General features: G+C 39.5%; 1 protein-coding gene and 1 long non-coding RNA gene across 6 annotated transcripts in view; one reads left to right on the forward strand and one right to left on the reverse strand.

The window, feature by feature from the left end:
* The window catches only part of LOC143032112 (uncharacterized), a 6,506-nt gene extending 1,167 nt beyond the window's left edge, over positions 1 to 5,339 (reverse strand). Inside the window, exons 1-2 of the long non-coding RNA XR_012967074.1 lie at positions 5,115 to 5,339; positions 2,474 to 2,738 (exon numbers count right to left, since the gene is read on the reverse strand). This is a non-coding gene — a long non-coding RNA (uncharacterized LOC143032112). The remainder of the gene's footprint in view (positions 1 to 2,473; positions 2,739 to 5,114) is intronic.
* LOC143032304 (uncharacterized) overlaps positions 1 to 15,000 on the forward strand; it is a 751,965-nt gene that overhangs the window by 198,987 nt on the left and 537,978 nt on the right. The gene's annotated exons all lie outside the window — the stretch shown is intronic.

Genomic DNA, 15,000 nt, shown 5'->3' on the forward strand with positions numbered 1-15,000 from the left:
TATTATTAATTATTATTATTATTATTATTATCATTATTATTATTATTATTATTATTAAATACTATTATTTTCATTACTATTATCATTAATTTTACTATTATTATTATCATTACTATTATTATTGTAATTAATATTATTGTAATTATCAAGATAATATTAGTGATTTTGGAACTAAAGACATTTATGGTGAAAATAAATATAAAGAATTGACATTCATATTCCCTCACTAAGTCTCCCAAAACTAAATAACGAATACATCAGCTGTATTTCAAAGAATACAAAAGAATACAATGAACTACAAATATCCACTATTACCAAAGAATCCCCAATGCAGTAAATCGCTATTAGAAATATTTTTAGTATTCTAAGTGTTATTTATTGAGAGTATTTTAATTATTTTCAGTGAATCTTAGATTGATATTGAGGAACCAAAGCAGATTGTAAGACACTAGATATCAAATATTAAAATAATTTTAATATCAACATCTATTGCAAAGTGACAATAAGATCTTGTAGCAATTTCAAAGCATACTAAGTAGCTAATTTCTCAAAAATCAAAATATGATTATTACAATAATCATGAAAACTATAATGAAATTTAAGTATAATAATAAAGAATATGACAAACTATAAGAAATCATTATATACATTCATTATATAATAAACTATAGTAACAAATAAGATGAAAGGATAAATAGTTAAAATTATCTGGACGTAGACCATCAACCAAAATATAACATTGCGGATAAATGAAACTAATCCATAATATATAAAAACTATCTAATCTTTCGCTTTTGTTGTATTCATTTATTAGAGAATCTATTTACTTAATCTTCTACGGCCTTGACGTCTCTTTATACTAAATAAAATCGTCTGACGCTGGCAAGAAAGAAATATCTCTTGGCTACCCCCCTTGTAAGGGGGAAAAAACCTTTAGTATATGTATATGTATGGTGATAAGTATTGTTTGTGTGAGTAAGGATTTAATTGATATGTTTTTCCCGAAATTTATTTCATATTTATTTTCACCACGTCCAGAGCTTTCTAGAGGCTCAAGAAAGTAAATGGGCCTTAAACAGAATAAAGTGTTCAAAATTCCGACAGTAAACAAAGAAGAACCAAAAGGAAATCGGATATTATATCGATATCATTGTCCCGGTCTTGTGTTCGGCGGGCAATTTGATTCAAATTAGATCGATTCGTTGTGGATTCGTTTTATTATGATAGATATCAGGTATGATACTATATATATATATATATATATATATATATATATATATATATATATTGGGGGGTGCGGGGTAATTGACAAAGGGGGGTAATCGTTCTAGGGGGAAATTGTCCTGGGGGGCAATTGACATTGGGAGAAATTGTCCTCCGGGGGAAATTGTCCTGATACGACGGGATTGTTACTCCCCAATTTGGTTTTAAGATATTTAACCGAGTTCCAAATAATTGTGGTAATTATAAACTATTCACACTTATGAACACAGCAATGTGATATTATTGTTAAGGTTATTGTTACAAGGTTATAATGACTGCGATCACAAACTTTTGTTAGTTAAGGAGAATGTTCACACAGTGATACCGATGATACGCTGATAACTATAAAGATTCTGAAGACATTTTGTTGATAAAGCGTATCGCTTGATAAGCGTGGACATTTACACAAGTGATTAAGAAAAGTGTCAGTAAGTCTTTAAACAACAAGTTAGGTGACGTTGTTTTTGTTGTTGGTGGTGACAGTAGTTTACCAGAGCTTCTATATTGTGGTTAATCTTGCGCCGATATGGTGATCTTAAAATGATATGTATGACATAAACTATAAGTCTCACCGACAAATTACGCTGGGAAAATTAGTAATGCATTTTATATTGATGTGGATCATCATAACCATTATGATTTTGATACGTGAAGTGTATGTTGGTGTGACGACACCTAGAGCCAATACTAGATTCTAGAATTCATCCCTTTCTGTCAAAAGACCTTCACAAGAAGGTAAAGGTCATACGCCAAGAGACGCGTAGCCGCGGCTGGTGTCCTAAGGAGGGTAGGTAAGAGTCATTGCTGAGAATAGGAAAGAAATATGGGATTCGAACCTGTAGTAAGAAAGATAGGAGACACCGCGGCCTTGATTGTGCCTCTAATGCAGAGAGGAGAAATGAATAACTAGATCTAAGAGAAAAGTGCCATCAGGTAAGGAAAGTTTGGGTTCCTCGAGATTGGCAGTGTCTTGTCTACCGAAGCGAATCCAAGAGCAATGGATAGAATAGCCTGGCAAAAGCCAGAATTAAATTACAAATACAAAAGGCTAATGACGTCGATGACGTACATACGTCTATCATCAACCAGAACAGAATACCTAAATGTCCAGAATCAGCCACACTGGTTCTTAAAAGATGTGTACCTTGGCAACGTAAAGAGCTATTACATAAAACTATCGATGTTGTGCGAAAAACATTTCAAAACTTACTCTCATTCTTGAAGCTCCATGTCCATGAGGTACATCTCTGCTTCACCTCAGAAGGCGCCGCTTGCCACCATCTCTCCGCGTTTGCCACTCACACAGCGGCGACACATTCTTCACTTTGTCGCTCCATTTCAAACGGCGTCTCCCAATAGATCTTCTACAATCTTACACATCTTAATCAACTTGCTTGACCACGCTATCATCACTTATTCTTGTTCAGACCATCAAAGTCTTTGGAATCTAATATGCCTTGTAATTGGTCGTTGTCCTGAAAGTTCTCTTAGAATTAATAAGTGTGTGGTACCTCTAATTAGAAGCGTTTAAGGAAGTCTATTATTATCAAGCAGTGGATAACAAACGAAATCAGTCATATAAATATAGCTATAGATAAACAATAGCTTCAACATGACTAGAAGTGATTAATAGTAGATCGATATCATGAAGTATTGCATTCATCCTACCTTGCCGAAAGTTTGTTGTTAGAAAAAATTAAAATAATGTTCTTAGTAAAAGGTTAATATCAACCCAAGGTATTACTTTCCCTCTACGAATCAACAAAGTGAAATAAAACAGAATATGAACATTCCACTGTCGCTAGGTGATTTTATTCAGCTGAGGAAAAATAAAATCTGTATCTGAAGGGGTTGAGAAATGAGAAGATCAAACAAATATTTCTAAGGCATTGGTCAAGAGATCTTCCGAGCAGTGCAATATAAAGAAGAAAAAGAAGAAGAAGGAGAGGAGTCTACACCAGGAGGCACTTAGCTGCTACCGAAGCCGTCACCTTTCCCCTGTGCCTTTGGAGTGTTAGGGGAGAGAGTGGGACTCGAACCCACAGTTAAGCAAATTCAAGTCCTGCACGCTTCCGATTACACCACCAGCGCATAGATAGGATAAAGTATCATCAATGTTTGTGCTAATTGAAGTACAATTGAGTAAAGAATTACCTCGACAATTTCGAGTGTAGTCTTGTTATCTGTTAGACGAAAAGACACAAGAACGATCGTATTTTAGTTAGTTAGAAATGAAGAAACGGAGCCCAGCGCGTGATCCAAGACCAAGGCGAATATAGACGCTCACACACATACACACACACACGCTTACACACACACACACATACGCACACACACACACACACACACACACACACACACACACACACACACACACACACACACACACACACAAGCTCTTCATAATCATAATCGGCTTTTCCAAACGTAGGCAATCACATTTCAAGTTGGACTTTTTTCCAAGTGTGCCAGCCTGCGCTAGTTAATGCCAGTCCAGTTTTTTCTTGTTCACATCTCCCATTTTTTCTCGAAACGTTAACCTTCATTGTGATTGAAAAGGAGCTTAGCCGCTCTGTGATTTAGAAAAATGGGGAAAGGAGAGGGAGCAAAAATCCCGGAAAGTCTTCATCACACGTGGAGTTAGTTTCCCTTTTCTCCCCCAGCGAGTTGGACAAATGACCCGGTGCCGAGTCCGAAAATGTCCGCTCCCCGTCTCCTCTATCTCTCTTCCCCTTCTACTTTTCCTTCTGTTCCTTTTTCCACACAATGAACGTGGAGCTCTATCCTAAATTTCCCCATTCTCTTTTTCCTCTCTAATTTGCTCTACCCTTTCATCCTTCTACTCTTGTACCTCTTCTTCTTTCCCTCATCTTTCACCCTGAAATGAACCAGGACCTAAAATAATCTCCTCTCCTCTCTACTCTTTCCTTTTCATTTTAACTCCTTCCTTCTCATTTCACAACTTTCTTCTTCTTCTTCCTCCTACCTCTCCTACAGAGAACCCAGCAACCAAGAGGTCCACAACCGACTATCCTTCCTCCCAAAGTAGGAGTTCGAGGATTACTACAAAGGTCTTCCTTGTCGGACAGTTTCCGAACTGTCACTCCTCTCCCGGGATCCTTCCCTTTCCATAAAGGGGAAAAGAGAAAGGAAGACAAAGATTTGTTCGTATTCTTAACTGCCCGTCTCCCCTTCTCTCCCCTTACTCTCCCGCAGTCCCTTTCCATAAGAGTGGATAGGGAAAGCAAGATAAAGATTTATTAGTGACCCTTACTGTCCCTTTCCCTCTTCTCCCTTGTCCCCCTTTCCTTCCCTCTCCAAAAAGGGGAAAGGAAGAGAAGGGTTCAGTTTGACCTTACTGTTACTTTTTTTTTCTTTCTCTTCCCTCATTCTTAAAAAAAGGGAGAAAGGAAAGGAAGAGAAAGATCTCTTTGTGTCTCTTACTATCTCTCCTTTTCCTTCCGTCTCTCCCTGTGTCCCTTCCTCCCTTCTCTCTCTCTTCCTCCCTCTCTCTCTCCCTCTTTCCTCCATAAGGGAGAAAGGAAGAAAAGGACCACGCTGTCCTGTTCGGCACTAAAGTACTGCGACATCCCATCGGAGCTGTGGTCATTCTGTTGTTGACATATTGCGCACCCATCCTGTTGTTGACATTCTGTCATGGTTATTGAAAACTATTAATCTGTCGAAATCGTACCGGAACATGTCCCATCTACGCACGCGACGTCCCGTAAGAGCGAGAAACCCTTCGACCCAGAAAAACATGTTAACGATAAAAGAAAAAGAATATATACACACACACAAATATATATGTATGTATATATAAATCCTAAACCTACGGAATGCGTACTCACAGTCAGGCGCTCAACGGACCCTCGGTTGACTACACAACCTTCAGCACACCGCCACGTCCATAACCACAACCACAACCACAACCACCAGCGAGTGATGCAATTGAGCCTAGTGCCATAGGGTCAGTCAGCCTGGCACCCCTCAACGTCCCGGATGTTAGCGGTTGGGCGCCGCGTGCATGAAGCAACAGAGCCAGGGGTGTACCGGAGAAATTCTGAAATGGAAATTGGAAGTGAAAGAGAGAGAGAGAGAGAGAGAGAGGAGGAGGGATGGTCTCTGCTCGACCATCATAGCAAATAGTCATAATCTGACATCTCGTGCTTACATTCCTATATCCTCTCTTCCGCCCGTGTCCTCTGACCCAACTCGTCCAATTCTGTGGCCAAATGGAGATAATCTGTCATTTTGTACCTGTGCTTACATTCCTATATCCTCACTTCCTACCATGTCTACGTGTCTCTACATATGTTGGGACGAGGGTACATTCACGTACATGCATAGGTAAACAGTCATGCATTTATATTCACTATATCTCTCTCGACACTTTGTCAATGGATTCGTCCGTCAAATCAAACGTTTCGGTATGTATACTTGTGGATGATTCTGGGAGTTATTGTGTATACCTTTATAAATATATACAAACCTATATATATGGTAGTTTGTCTCCATAGACATATTTGTACATTATAGACATAGACAACATAGATAAAGGCATTATTAGTTGGACAGCTATATGAACATATTTGAATCTTTGCAAATTTAGATATGCATGCAAATACATATACATACTCACATGCGCATACTAATAAACATTCATATAAACATACATGTACATATACATATACATGTACATATTCATATACACATACATATACATGTACATGTACATATACATATATATATATACATATACATATACATATATACATATACATATACATATGAATATACATATACATATACATGTACATATACATATAAATGAGCATATACATATACACATACATACACATATAAATAGACATGCGAATATATTTATCTAATAAGATAAACCGCCACGAATACAAAATGAGAGAAATGCAAGTAGGATGAGTGAGTAATGTGCACACATGAACTTGTATAAAAAATCTAAATGCCTTAGGGATAGCTTATATCCATGCAATCCCTTATCTTTCGCCATTCTCCTTATGTGTGTGTGTGTGTGTGTGTGTGTGTGTGTGTGTGTGTGTGTGTGTGTGTGTGTGTGTGTGTGTGTGTGTGTGTGTGTGTGTGTGTGTGTGTGTGTGTGTAAGTGCGCGCGTGTGTGTATGTGTGTGCGTGTGTGTGTGTATGTATGTATATGTTTGTGTGTGTGTGTGTGTGTGTGTGTGTGTGTGTGTGTGTGTGTGTGTGTGTGTGTGTGTGTGCGTGTGTGTGTATACCATTCTTTTATTTTTTTTTTTTAATTCCTGCCAATTCCTTCCCCTAGCTCACACTCTGTGTCTCCCTCACTTCCTATTCACCCAGAGTCCATCCGATTCAGATTTTTTTTTCTCTCTCTCTCTTTCTTGGGAACGGTGAAGACACCCCTTGGCAGGTATTGCAGGTGTCGAACCCTTCCTTTGTGGAAGGATACATTACTGCTTACCCTCCTAGAAAAAAAAAAAAAAAATTGTCGCTACACATTTTCGCATGAGGCAAAATGAGCCAATTCATCGCACCTGTCTACGTCACAGTCTTTATTCAATTTAAAGCCATATCAGTTTTCATGGGTGGACGAGAGAGACTGGGCTCTGTTTTTTTTTAAGCCCAAAGGTCCACCAACTTTTAACTTATGTGAACGGGGTTTCACTTCTAAGTACTACAGTGGCTTGCGCCTTCTCCAAAGCTGTAATAGTCGAATTAATCTATATTAGATTATTTCGGAGAGTAAAGCTAAACACTGAATTACTTCATATACCTACGACCTAATGTTATGCGATACCTAAAGTGCTTTATAAGATATGATCGACTGTAACATATATAAGTGGCGGAAACTGTACATAACCCATAACTATGTGATATTTGTCTTGGGCTTTACTTTTCTTGGTCTTTGTCTTTATTCTTCGTCAATGAATGAAATAAAACAGTTTTCGTATTCTAAGAAACTAAAAGGAAGAAAAATACATCCAAATAAATGTTCTATTCCGACATCTCACTTCTCTCCTTAAGACGTTTTATTAATATCAAAAGGTCTTCAGTTACAAGTTGATTGCCATGTAAAAACAATACAAACAAGGAATGGTGTATAAAAAGATTATTGTGTTGTATTAAGGTTTTTTGTTTCTGTAAAGAATATTTTTTCTTTTTTGTCAGTTTAGGGATGTCAGCAAAGACCGCATAAAAAAAAAATAAAAAAAAAAAACACAATGTTGATGGAGCCAAACTGATGCATGGATAAAAGTTTCTTGCGAGAATATGATTTTCTCGTCTTCATAAAAGACGAAACTCAATTGCCTAACCAAAAACAGAAAAAAACAAAATAATTTCTCCTGTTCACACCCTTTATTTTTTTCTCTCTCTCTCTTTTTCTTTCTCTTTTTTTCTCCTGACGTACCCAGCCTTATGGCCTCCGCTCGCCACGTGATTAAAAATCATTTGATTTGTGGTAACGTGATGGAGTTATTCGTAAAATCACGTAACCAGCATCAGCCGCTCTCAATCGGTTAGGACACGGGATGACCCCGACACCTTTCCTCCCCTGTGGACAGGATATTGCCTCTCCTTCAGGAAGGAACCCATTATTCTTTATCATATATATGATCCTACTAATTCCATCATCCATTTCCTGAGTAAAGTGATAGTGCATTTACCTCCTGAATCGCACAGAAAGCCGAGCAGCGTGTAAATATAAATATCAATAGACATATCATGCGGTGTCGTTATTTACACCCTTATTTATGCATATTTCGATGTCATTTTCGTATGCATATGTGAGTGGCGTTTAGGTGTATGCGCGTTTATCCATGAGGAGCAACTGTGTCTCGCTGCATAGCCTTTAACCCGATTGGTGTGGAGGGAGACGGGGATGACCCGTCATCCACGACGTGCTGATATGGGAGGGGCGAGGAATGGGTTTTGTATGATGGACGCGGCACAAAGTTTATTGTGTATGTATGATATATATATTAGTGAACCTAATATATATATATATATATACATACATACATACATACATATATATATATACATACATACATACATACATATATATATATATATATATAAACCTGAAGTGAATCGCTAGTAACAGCGCATATTAATCAAATAATTTCCGACAGTCGCCCTAGGGTTCGAACCTCCGGAGCGACATATGTATATATGTATATGTATATGTGTATACGTATGTATATGTATGTGTATATGTATATGTGTATGTATATGTACTGTATATGTGTATGCATATAGTTAAATACCTCTTGAAGACCCCAAAAGAATATCAAAGAGTTAACGAGCTGCACTTATCCCCCGTTCTTACATACGTCGTAAAGTTAAGACATCGTAATTGTGGTTTAAACGTGACTCAACCTTACTCTCGGCTCAAGGATAACTACGCAGTTAGTTACCTGGGTTTGGATTTGTCCTCTGCCCTGAAACGCCGTTTAAGTTAATCCTGAAATGCTGGGGGTTGCTGAATAAAGCCACGTGAAGCCATACATACATACCCGGTACATACATAGACCAAAAGCTTTTTCCCCCTTACAAGGGAGGTAGCCAAAAAACAAAGGCATAGAAACCACTCCCATCCATTCCATTCCCTACATACTACACTCCCCTCTACCCTCCCTCTTATCTTGGCACCTCCTGGATGACGGCTCATCCCTGCCTCGTGTTCACAGACTGAAGACAGAAAATATACGTAAGTCTTGAGTCATGTTAATATTCAACTTGGCGCTTTCACACCCTCGCGTGGACGGCCATAAACAAATGTACAGTCACACTCCAAAGTCCAGTTTCTTGCACATCTGAGTACTACACTAGCTGATGACCAATTTTCGGTGACCCAAGGGTAGAAGTGATGGAGACATATTAATAATAAAGTACAATTCGTAGCCTTATTTCTCACTGTTTACATAGATTTCCCAATGATCTTCATCTGGAGTAGTTTAGGATCGTGCGCCTTGAGTCGCTTCGCTGTGACCACGCTTGTAATTCAGTGTTACATACGGTTCTCTAACTCTGTCATTATCGGCTCGATTCGGTACACAAAATCGAGCGTTTGCGGTTCAACATCAGCGGTTCATTGGTTCAACATGCGGTTTGCTTATCTGCAACTTAATACCACATATACAAATTGAACCCCGCGTGTGGTTCAACATAATTACGCATGTTCAACATCATCATAAAGGGTTCAACTGTTTTCTGAACCGTGCTGAAGAAACTCATCATATCCATCGCTTTAATCAAAACCTTGTTTTTCTTTTCGGTCTCATTCGCTCATTTTTGCCCTCTGACCTTGTATAACCTTGTATGACCTTGTATAACCTTGCATTTAACCTTGTATTACCTTTATTACCCGTCATCCTTTCAGCCTTTTTATTACGTATGGCGTTCCTTTGTTTCCTTCATTTCTCATTAATCCAGGGCGACCTTTATCGTCTTCATTAATTGAGGCCTTCATCTTCCCTTATTTCATCCCTTGTCCTTGGTTTCTCACCCTTTGTTCAAAACACTACCTTAACCCCTTTTTCTCTATTTCATTTAATCATTTTCTTTACTCGAACGTAGCTATTGTTTTTTTCTTTAGTATTTTCGTCATCGTTTCCTTTCCTTATTTCAGGCCTTTCCTTAATAATTTTTCTTTTGTATTCACTACTGAATTGGCCTTAGTTTTCATGATACTTTGATAAAGGACATCCCTGAGCTAAATACATTGAATTAGCGTTACATACAGCTAAAGCAGATAAACGTCCCAAAACAATAAGATATATAGACTTCGATCTTCTGAGAACAAAGAATTCAATTATATTAAAAAAAAATATGGCGATAACCGAAGTAAGAGACTGATCGATTATCACAGCCAAAGCGTGAAGATAATCCCCTTCAACTTAATCTACATTACCCTCACGGATTTATTCAGAACAGAGTTAACAGAACCAGTCAATGAAACGAAGATTTGTCCTAATCACCATTCACCTCTCATCGCATTTATTTGTTTATAATATTTGTTACTAAAGCCTTATGTGCAGACTTCCGGACCTCTTCTTCAAAGTCACATCGCTAATCTAATCTACTGAGATCCTTTCACGCCCAAACTGCCCGAAAGATAAATAATTTCGTCTATATTTACTCTGAATAAACTCTAGATGTCACTGCGATAGTACTAGTTATCTATATAGACTACCTAAACTAGGGTTTCTTTTGTGCGTCTAATTTAGTCTCGTTCATTTCCCGAGTCTCCATGAGAAGAAGGATGTCTTTGCTATATACCTCAGTTTAAAAAAATATATATACAGTAATAATACTAGTCACTGTGTTATAACCAAGATTGCTTGTACATCCTTACTTACACCCTGTCCATCCTTCTTCCTTTCCCTCCTCTTTTTTATCCTTTTTCTCCCTAACTCCCTCCCTAGATCCACTCCATTCTTGCACATCCTTCTTACCCCTTTCCATCCTTCTTTCTTTTCCTTCTCTTCTTCATCCTTTTTCTCCCTAACTCCCTCCCTAACTCCCTCTAAAACTCCCTCTACTCCATTCTTCCCTCTCCGCCTCAACACTAATTTACTCCTCTACCCATTACTCGTTTCACCCATCACCCTCAACCATCCATCAAGTTATGCACTGCTCGCAACAACAAATCGATGGGGAGGACCTTCCTGCCACCTTGAGCCACAGCCACTACCGAAGTCACCAACGCCACCACCAAAGCCCCGGCCCAAACCCTAACCTCCTCCATCAAACAAGACCCCACAGTCTATCACAGAAGCTTTGAGCGGAAATTTAGTTCTCAGTTTCAGTGGTAATGACAAGTCGAGGGACGGTGTACGTTTGCGACTGTAGGTGTCTATGTGTATGTGTATGTGTGTGTATGAGAAGGTAAGTGTGTGTGTGTGTGCGTGTGTGTGTGTGTGTGTGTGTGTGTGTGTGTGTGTGTGTGTGTGTGTGTGTGTGTGTGTGTGTGTGTGTGTGTGTGTGTGTGTGTGCGTGTGTGTCGGTGGGTGCATATGCAAGTTAAATGCGGTTTTTGGTGTACCAATTTGGACACTGACCTTCTGTGCATTTCAATGAAGGGAGACATAATGAGGATGATATGGTTGGAGAAGGACGCGTGGATCTTAGTGACACGTTGGTGGCGTCCGCTGATGATGTTGAAGGAAACATCCAGTTCGTAAAACGATAAGAATTTATGCACAAAACATCAAGAACTCGTTGTGTCTAGTAATACATGAATAGAAATTATTGTATTAGTAGGAACAGGTTTCCATGTTTAGCGTCATTTCCTACAATGACTTGCAACGGTGGAAGGTATATACGTGTATATATATATATATATATATATATATATATATATATATATGTATATATATATATATATATATATATATATATATGTATATATATATATATATTTATATGAACGATATCGGAACGTGCTTAACAGACGTATCCTTCCCAATGCTAGACAGTTCTCTTCAGTAACTGGATGACCCTCAGAGTAAAGAGTTTGAGAGCGGGTCAAAGATCTGTCGTTCTGAAGGACTTCGAGAGGCCACTGAGAGCCTGGAAGTCGTATTCCAAGGTACTGGTCTCTTCCGTAGACAGTTGTATTTCGGTAACGGCCAACCGGTTGAGTAAAATTTCTTTCTTTATATATATCTTTAATTTATATTTATATACTTATTTGGTCACCTATCGGTAATGTAAACTAGCAAAGCGGGCACTAGCGGCCAAGCGCTAGTAACTAGTAAGATGAAGCTAAGTTCTTAAAATGGTGTATAACTAGAAGAAACGGGGCTAGTAGTGAAATGGCTCTACTAGCAGAAAGGATTAATAACAAGGATACTAATGACAGTTCTATCCAATATTAGGATTACGTCGTCAGTATCGGGATGTCAGTTGTCAGTATCATCGTCGAAGTGCCAGTATCGGGATGATACTATCACTGTGCGTGATGGCAATAGACGGAGGCACCAGTATGAAGGGGCCAGTATCAAAGTCTGTGTACAAGGTGCCAGTAGAAAACTGTCATTACTGAAACATCAATAGAGAGGTTTTTACAGTGGAGCGGCATTTCTGTGATGACAGAAGCCGAGTGTCAGTAGGAGAGGACTAGTAGCAGGGTACTAGTAGAAGGAAGCAAATAGCAAGTGACAGTAGCAAGGTACCAGTAGCAGGGTACCAGTAGAAGGAAGCAAATAACAGGTGACAGTATCAAGGTACCAGTAGCAGGGTACCAGTAGAAGGAAGCAAGCAGGTGACAGTAGCAAGGCACCAGTAACAAGGTACCAGTAGAAGGCAGCAAATAGCAGGTGACAGTAGCAAGGTACTAGTAACAAGGTACCAGTAGAAGGAAGCAAATAGCAGGTGACAGTAGCAGAGTAACAGTCAGCACCCCCATTCGTGGCTCAGGCGGTTCGCCTCGGCAGTCCCCACGCTGTTTATCAGTCTTCATGTTATAGAAAAAAAAGAAGAAAGAGAGATGGATAATTCTATTTTCCTCCCCATTTTTCTTTTATCTTGTCGTTTCTTCTTCCTCACCCCTTTATCCGTGGCTCCTCCTACTCCTCCTCCTCCTCCTCCCTCCTACTCCCTCCTCTTCCTGTTTCTCTCTCTACACATCCTCCTCATCTTCCTATTCATCCTCGTCCTCCTTTTCCCATCCGCTCTCTTCTATTCCTTTCGTCCTCTTCCTCTTCCTCCTCCTCTTCCTCCTCCTCATCATCTTCCTCATTCTACTCTTTTCTACCCCCCCTCTTTCTCGTACTCCTCTTCTTCCTTTTGAACCTTTTCTCTATCTACTTCTTTCTCCTCCTCGTTATTCTTCAGGTCATCCTCCTTGCCATCATCCACTTCCTTGTATTTGTTTTCCTCATCCTTTCTTCCTCCCATTCCTGCTCATCCTTTTTCGCTTTTCATCCTCCTTTTCCTCCCATCTTCTCCTTTTCCTCTTTCTCCTCCTGCTCCCCCTTTCATCCTCACTTTCCTCCCCTCTCCTCCTCCTCCTCTTTCTCCTCCTTATCCCCTTTCATCCACCCTTTCCTCCCTTTTCCTCCTCTTCCCTCCTTCGCTTCTTTCTTCTCTTCTGCTTCCTCAATCGTCGTCATCGTCCTCTATGACCACACACGATCTTTCCCTCGTCGATGATTCCGTGGAATATTTTTCAGATCAAAGAGTCTAAAGATAAGGTTGAGGCTGATAATGGATATAATATGTAACCAAGCAAAAGCATAGCGATGGGTGATCACAGTCCAGGCTCTCTCTCTCTCTCTCTCTCTCTCTCTCTCTCTCTCTCTCTCTCTCTCTCTCTCTCTCTCTCTCTCTCTCTCTCTCGTAAGGTGGGTTGACTCTCTATATATTGTTTTTTATCTGGATAAAATCGCCTAGCGGCAGTCAGAATTAATTCATGATAACGAAACACACACACACACATACACACACACACACACACACACACACACACACACACACACACACACACACACACACACACACACACACACACACACTTTTATATATACACACACACCCGCGCACGTACAGTTGTATGATAACGTCTAGTTCAGTCTTTGGCTATCACGTGGTTTGCCACGGCATTTGCAATGCCACTGCAAAGTCCAAAGTCTACGACATTAATTTTTCCTTGTCTTCACGGCTGAGCGACCTTTTTTTTTCCTTTTATCATATTCCTCTTTTTTAATCGGACGATGACGGAGAAGTTCTTTTTCTATCATTTGGTTGAATTATTGTACTGAATGGTAGGGAACCCGTTCGCCTGGATTGACCTGATTTGTCCAGCGAGGCAAACACGACCTATCAGATCTCGCCATTGTCGGCCGCATTGGGAAATCCGCCAATGAAAAAAGCAAAGAACTCGGTAATATTCTGCGACCAGAGGCGTCGCCGTCAGGATAGGAGAGAGGTCCTTCGAAGGATAGGCTCTGAAGTGGAGACGGACGTGGGGAGGAGGGTACAAGAGCTACACAAATTCGTCCGTTTTTAGTTGCAATAAAATCCATAAAGTACCTCACATTTATAGGATAATACACTTTCTGTGGACTTAATTTAAAAATTCTTTTCCTGTCTTCTCATCCACTCTACACTTGTGCAGTTTTATTTCTTAATCTTCCAGTCATCAGTTCAACACTGAAAAAAATCGCTAGGCATCCACTGACTAACTTTAGCTTTCGGTTTGCGGCCGTCACCTTAGGGCCCAGGTTTTCAACCTATTTTCGCGTGTACCCTGTACTTATGATTTGCTATTGTTTAAACATATGGAAACGACTTCAACACTAAATCTTACCGTTTTGCATCCACTAACTCACTTTAGATTTTGGTCTGTGGTGTCACTTTGGACTTTCAGTGGTCTTTTAGGGCCGAGATTCTCAACCTATTGTCACGTGTACCCCGTACTTATGAATTGCTTTTTTTTAACCTCCTGGAAATTAGTTCAACACTAAATCTAATCGTTTGCATCCACTAAATCACTTTAGATTTCGGTTTGTGTCGTCACTTTGGACTCTCAGTACTCTAGAGACAAGATTCTCAATCTATTGTCACGAGTACCCGTATTTATGAATTACTCTTTGTTAACCTCCTGGAAATTACTCCAACACTAAATTTAATAATTTTGCATCCATCGGTTGGCGGTCCCCGTGGTCCACGACGGTTCTATGGACCACAGCTTGAGAACCTATGTATTCTTGGGTG

This window comes from Oratosquilla oratoria, chromosome 13 (genome assembly GCF_046742065.1).
Source record: "Oratosquilla oratoria isolate Oo_2021 chromosome 13, ASM4674206v1, whole genome shotgun sequence".
NCBI lineage: Eukaryota > Metazoa > Arthropoda > Malacostraca > Stomatopoda > Squillidae > Oratosquilla > Oratosquilla oratoria.